The sequence below is a fragment of the Scylla paramamosain genome, chromosome 8, assembly GCF_035594125.1.
Source record: "Scylla paramamosain isolate STU-SP2022 chromosome 8, ASM3559412v1, whole genome shotgun sequence".
Lineage (NCBI taxonomy): Eukaryota > Metazoa > Arthropoda > Malacostraca > Decapoda > Portunidae > Scylla > Scylla paramamosain.
Genome location: NC_087158.1, coordinates 17,464,540 through 17,472,039, shown reverse-complemented (window position 1 = coordinate 17,472,039; position 7,500 = coordinate 17,464,540). Strand labels below are relative to the sequence as shown.

The 7,500-nt window shown below is 39.2% G+C and overlaps 1 protein-coding gene and 1 long non-coding RNA gene across 14 annotated transcripts in view; one reads left to right on the top strand and one right to left on the bottom strand.

Moving 5' to 3' along the window:
- Window positions 1-7,500, top strand: part of LOC135102890 (acetylcholine receptor subunit alpha-type acr-16-like) — a 69,804-nt gene that overhangs the window by 6,493 nt on the left and 55,811 nt on the right. The gene's annotated exons all lie outside the window — the stretch shown is intronic.
- LOC135102891 (uncharacterized) overlaps window positions 1-7,500 on the bottom strand; it is an 80,840-nt gene that overhangs the window by 72,166 nt on the left and 1,174 nt on the right. The gene's annotated exons all lie outside the window — the stretch shown is intronic.

The following is a 7,500-nucleotide window of genomic DNA, read 5'->3' as shown; positions in this document are numbered from 1 at the left end:
TTCGATATTTTCCTGTGCACTGATCACCACAAGAGCACTCCCCACCTACCGCCGATCAGTAACAGACCTCTCCACACATTTGCCTATCTTGTGCAATTATATAATACCAAAACTTGCTACTACCTTCAGCTTTCATCCACTTAGTTTACAAAATTTTGAAACAGACCCCGAGCAGCAGCACCAGCAAAATACCGACACAAGTATCCAGATAGGAGACATGCCGACAGCAGCGTTTTGTAGAAAATATCACTTTCCTGAGAAAAGATCTTTCTGAATATTTCTCTAAATAAAAGCTAACAGATTGGAGGAACACAAGAAGGCAATGCTGAGACGGCAACACGAAACTCTAGCATAAACATACGAAAGTTTTACTCCCGGCCATTCTCTTCAATTTAAACCATAAAAAGTTGTCTGTTATTTGATAACTGTCTTCTGTAAAGATGTGAGTGTCGGGATTTATGCATATAAATGTTCAGCACAATAAGCGGACTCGCCGTCCTGCTGTTGCTGCTGCTGCTCCATGCCAGGAGAATGACTTAAATTATCATATCCCAAAGAATGTATCTTATTCGCTGAGCACCGTGCAATCTGGACACATGCTTACTTCCTCACCCCTACCTGGTGGCCAGAAGTCACATGGTTCCAATCATACCGCGGAGACCTTTTACTGGTTCTTCCTAATTCAGATAAATTTGCTGGGACTTCTGAGCAAGTAACAAGCCTCCACGATGAACGAGCAGCACGGCGGCAATGTAGCTATGACAGGTGCAGAAAAAAACATTGGAGATACTTCGAGGGGACATAGAATCCCTCTCCCCAATTATCACTATGAGATGCTCTTAGTATCCCAAAAAAATCATGGAAAACTGTGGGATCTACTGAAGTGTGAACTTAAAAAAAATCTGAGGGTGCAGTGACTGGCGGCCATTGTCGGTTCACACAAGTCTTTGCCCAGCGTGCGGATGAAGAAAAAAAAATCCCACAACCAGATTTGCAAGGAAAGGAGTGTCAGAGGAGCTGTTCAGAATTCTGAAGATTATATCAACGCAAATAACTCTACCTGCTTTGCAAGTGTTTATGAAGCTTTGGGATCAACTTGTTATGGCCGATTCGCAACAGAAAAATATATAAAGCATTTCTTGGGAAGGATAATTATACGTGTAGTGGGCGTATACAGCTCACCCTCCAGTGAACTGGTCCCTCTGGCTGATGGCTGGGGAGAGTCTGCCGTGCCGCCACTCGAGAAAATCCCGATGTTTCTTATGTCGGTAATAAGAAAGCGGTGGCAGATATGAAAGGTGCGAAGGCAGAAAAGTTTTCATAAGAACATAATTTTGTAAAAAATCGTGAAGACGTGAAGGCATTGTATGTGTGGGTTCCATGCAGAGCAGCGCATGAATGGCGCTCAAAGTATCAACTTCATGCCTGAAATGCGGTCAGTTTCTCTCAATTTTCGACCTTAATATTGACGTCATACAGGCGTTTAATACAATGCATTTCAAGACACGCATATTATGGTACTTTCTAAAACTCCAAGATGTTCCTGAAAAAGTCTGATCACTTCCATACCTGCTGGAATGCAGCGCCGTGAAGTGTGGAATTGAGAGTCATGTTATCAAAATCGAGACAAGGGTATGTCTTGATTTCTTTCCCAGTCAGTATTTGAATGGACCCAATATTAGACAAAGTCGCGGCCAGTCATTACAGAACATTAGGAGTGTAATATCAAAATCAGTGAGATGACCACTGCCCATGACGTTGTAACTTTCACGGAATCACCGGAAATCAAGGTGATGGCACTAGAGACATTGCATAAGAAAGCGAAGTTGCTCAGCTTTAACTTTTAAAACCAAAGGAAAGGAATTTAGAAAGTCGTTGGATGAAGCAGCGCGATATGCTCATGCCTGTGGTGAACACTGCGACATCTCTCAATGATTCACAGGCTCAATGTGTTCTCCAATATATATATATATATATATATATATATATATATATATATATATATATATATATATATATATATATATATATATATATATATATATATATATATATATATATATATATATATATATATATATATATATATATATATGATGAGAACAACAACTAGAGCAGGAAAGAAAAACTGACACGATAGACATGTGCACATGTACGCACCCTTAACGGTTCGTACATTATCACACAGATTATTTTCCAAACCAGGGGCAGCTTCACCAAACTTGCTCAAGGTCAGTTGCCTGTACACACTGTGAAAGTAAGCTCCAGTGCGTAACGCTTCATGTAAGTTCGTTCATCAGTGTGAAACACACAAAGAGCACATTCACAGTATAACATCTGTGAAACACTACTTGTTCATTCCTTTTTTATTCATAATGAGAATGGTGCTTCCGTGAAAGCTTGCACGGATATATCTCTGGAAATGACATCACTGAGTGACTGGCAAGGTCGATGAGAGCTTACGTATAGTGACTTGTGATTAATGATAATGACAGTGGTCAATGATGATGATGATGATAATAATAATAATAATAATAATAATAATAATAATAATAATAATAATAATAATAATAATAATAACAATAATAATAATAACAATAATAGTGATAATACACAGAAAACTACACAAGCTTGCAAAGAGACGGTAATATGCATACAGCACCAGTGACAACACAATAGCGGAAAATACACTTCAGATATCCACCGTGCTATAATGACAGTGTTAAGCTCTGGCTGTAAATTTTCCGACACAGATGCGGTTAAGCGAGGCAAAGAAGGAAGCTATAAGAATACATAAACAGAGCGAGCATGTGGAGGTGGCATGAGAAGAAAAAGGCAGAGTAGGAGGAAAGGATAGAGACAACGCGAAGAACAGGAAGAAGTAAGAGGAGAGAAGGATAGGAATAAAGGGAAAAAGCACACGAGCAGAGAAAAAAATGGGAGGAGAGAATGGAGGAGGGGAAAAAGAGAATGAAAGAGAAGAAGAGAAGGAAGGAGAAGGGGTAAAACGGAGGAAAAAATAGGGAGCAAAAGATAGGAGGGAAGAGGTGAAGGAAAGAGGGAACCGAAGTGGAGAAAAAACATTATACCTAAGTAGGAAGCAGAGGAAATTAAGCAGAAAAATGAGCGAAGAAGTAGAAGTAGTGAGGGGCAGGATAGAAGGTAAAGGAAAAGAACAGAGGAAGAGGGAAGGAGGTAAAGAGAGCAGAAAAGAACACAAGAGGCAGAGGGAGTAGAGAAAAGAAAGAGTAAAAAGAAAAAAAATAGGAGGCAGAATAAAAGGAAGAAGGGAAAAAGAGGAAACAGAGAACAGAGATAGGAAACAGGGAAAGAATAGATAAAGAGAAGGAAGAGAGGAAACAGGAAAGGATAGAAGAAAGGAAAAGGCGAGAAAAAGTAGGAAGGCAGAAGACCGAAAGAGGGGAAAGAGTAGGAAGGAGCAGCGGAAAGAGGGAGGGAGAGAAGGACGGAAAAGGTGGAAAAAGGAAGTAGGAAGTAGAAGACCGAAGGATAGAGGAATAATGAAGGTAGAAAAGGAGAAAAGGAAGGAAGGAGAGAAGGAGGAAGAGGAGGGACGAAGGAAGGAAGGAGGGACGGAGGGAGGGGAGGGACGAATGAAGGAAAGGAGGGGAGGGCGAAGGACAGAGGTACGTGACGCAGTGGGTGAGTGAGTGCGGCAGGAGGGAGCCGAGGTATCTGTTCCCTTCTCCGTGCTTATGGTTGGTCACGTCTTCCCGCCATAAACTTTAACCTCATCAATGTGGCATAAACACAAGGAGACTCTTTACGAGGCTCGCCCAGTGGAGGCTTGGAGACGTGCGGGCTTGAGCTCCACCACCCGCTCTGCCTGAGAAGCCCGCCAACCAACCCGTCATGGTGGTGGTGGTGGTGGTCGTGGAGGCAAACTGCTTCTGCTGCTCCCGCCCTAGTGTTGTATTTGTAGGGATCCCAGGGAATATTCTCTCTCTCTCTCTCTCTCTCTCTCTCTCTCTCTCTCTCTCTCTAATTTTTGGTTTTCATGTTAGAGGTTGCTGTGCGTGTGTGTGTGTGTGTGTGTGTGTGTGTGTGTGTGTGTGTGTGTGTGTGTGTGTTCAATAATAATTCTCATGCTCTTTGATCTAATTTCCCTGCTGCTTTGATACCGTGTCATTAAATAGATCCGTTCCATTCATGCCACTCACTCACGACTATTTTTAAATGATTGCACCGGAATAATAAGTATCACGGACTGCCAGACGCCGCCACGGGCACCCTAGACTACCACCACCACCGCCGCCACCACCACCACCCTTATCTTCACTTCCAGCCTACCTATCGCCATCACCACTACATCCATCACCACCACCATGACACCTCGCTGAAGTTATTACTGTCCCTACACATCAGCGCCTGCCTCCACCATCACCACTATGACCATTAGCAGCACCACCACATACCACTATCACTACAGTATTATAATTACTAGTACCACCATCACTTCACAACACAGTTATTAGAATTACTAGTACTACTACTATCACCACCACCAACAACAACAACATTACTACCTATCTATAATGAAAAAAATGGATAATAACTGAGAAAAATTGTAAAGAGGACGTCTTTTAAATATTCTGTGGCTCAGAAATATCTTATTACTGATAAGTCTGAAGTAGTATTAACCCTTACAGGAAATAAAAAATATCATTCCTGTCTAGAAAGAAGGGAATTATCTCGACAGCAACAGTGCTCCATAAAATAAAATAAAAAATGTTCAGAAGTATGTCAGGAATTCAAGAATCAACGCAACCCCCAAGCCTGAAAGAGACACTGCAGCACTTGTTGTTCAGATGATGTGAAGCGAGTCATACAGTATTCAGCAACTTTATTATTTTATTCCTTTATTTTATTATTTAGTTTAAACGCATAATAAATGTGATTAGCTTGAAATTTCATATATTTAGCAAAGCTGAAATACCGAACGAAAAATAACATTCCAGTCGCTGGAAATAACATTCTATTTCTTCAGCATAAACAACAAGAATATCATTAACAAATGATCGACTATGATCTCTTACTATACACGCATTCGTTTAAAATATCATGAAGGACCTTGTTCAGACAAAAATGACAATTCCATGTGGCGGGAGCAATGTGTTGATATTTGCTGCCATCGGTGTTTCCTAATGCCCTGGTGACTGGATTAATAGTGGCGATGGCTCCCAGTCCACCAGGAACAACAACCCCACACACTCTTGGGATGAAGGGTAACCATACTAATTTATTTCAATTCTGAACTTAACAATTATGAATGCAATGTACAGTCTAAAAATATTCCCTTTTTATCAAATAAAAAATACACTAATTTTTTAATGCGTTTAACGAAGCATCAGTTTATCAACATCATGAGCGCCACAAGATATCATCATGGTTTCACTCACTTGCTGACTTCCTGCATCCTTCAGCGGTCTCCAAACAAGTATATTTTCCATTCTGAACTACTTTTGACTACAATTAACAGCTTAATCCAATTCCGATCTTCATGGTTGTTCTCTTCGTACCACAGCTAAATAAAATCTGCTTTCAGGAGGCGTATCAAGTCTCTCTAACCTTTCTGTGGGTAATAAGCCTCAGTCGATATGAATATGTATGAATAAATAGATATGAATAAACATTATTTTTTAAACTACAACAGGGAGCAACTAAGATACATCAGCAATAAGTGAAGGAGCAAAACACTTTGCCACACTAAACATTGCAACACCACTATGATTACTACAGTTACCTCTTCCATTTTGGATAGAGCACAGAAGAAATTATATCAGACAGCCATGGAATATTTAGAATCGCACAGGATCATGTCCCAATCTCCAACTACCAACAGTGCCCCGCTTATATTATGTACGAGCATTCACAATAATTAGTTGCTGCCGCCAACGATATTTCATACAGTAATATATATATATATATATATATATATATATATATATATATATATATATATATATATATATATATATATATATATATATATATATATATATATATATATATATGGTAGTTCCTTATGCTATAGCAGCTAGTGCGAAAAGTTCTTTCTCAACAGTCATTGTTGCTACTCCTATCATGTCACACTCGTGGTTATACCAACTACTCGTACACTCAGTGTTATATCGACATAGTCTTTTTGAAACGTTCTCTTACCCAAGGTTCAAGCAAGTACAGTACTTTTTATCGACAAACTTAATAATGATGCAAATCACTACAAGGACCATTATTTTCTTTAAGATATTAAACAAAACGCTCACACTTTCATTGACATCCATCAGGATTTTCGAGGACGCTGAATCTACGAAATTCAAGAACACGAATGCCACAACACAATCCTGAGCACACTTTACATCCTTCAGCTTAACAAATTTAACCATAAATAGTTATAACTCGAGTTCCTACTTTGTGGGTACGCTAAAATGTTGCAGCAGGAAGCCTCATTGGGATGCAAACAGATCACCACTAGAAGGCGCCTGAAGAAATCCTCCAACGATCATTGACTAAGATGCGATTAATCTTTCTTGACTTTATTCTGCTAACCAATAGCGATAATAGTAGTAATAATGATAGTAGTAATAATAATAATAATAATAATAATAATAATAATAATAATAATAATAATAATAATAATAATAATAATGATAATAGCAAACTCACTCATTCCAAGGAGAACAAAAAATTATTGTACGTGGAAAGAACTCGAGACATTACACACATAATCGAAACGAGGCAACGTCATTTGTCCAAAACTGCGGTAAATTATTTGTTATGCGATGGAAAAATTTAAAACATTGCATTTTTTTATTTTTTTTTTTTATTTCGTTGTACTCCACCGTACTTGTAGTCTTAATTTTGCTTGTTTTTTTTTTTTTTTCCATATGTACACGTAAAAAAAATAAATCAAAAATCATAATATTGGTCTGAACATTTAGTTTTTAAAAGCAATCGTTACCTGCATGTTACGTGAACAAGTGGCTGGTGTAGATAATGGGTGAGGCAATGGTGGCTTTGTGGAAGGGATTGGCTGATAATGGTGTGGTATTGCAATGGAAGATTGAGTAAAGGTGGATGATAATGAAGATTATGAACGTGTTGCAATGTATGTGACGATTCCTGAGTGAGCAAGAAAGACTAAAAACATTTCTTGACATGCCGGGAGACGTTCTTACAGCGATACATACTGGGTGCTAGCCTGATTACGAGTGGGCGGGAGGCGCAGCACGTAGACTCCCATGCCACATCGCCATCACTCACGCTGATTTTCCTGACCCTACCCAGTTTGAAAACCATCCGCTTCACTTATCCCCAGACTTTTACAGAAAGTTTTACTGATCAAATTAGAGATGTTCAATAATTAAACATTGTTATTACACCTAATAGAAATTACGGAACAAAATGGTGTTTTACATGATAGCCTGGCACTACAACATAGCCTCTCAGCCAGTGGTGTCACTAGGCTTGTGAGACTCG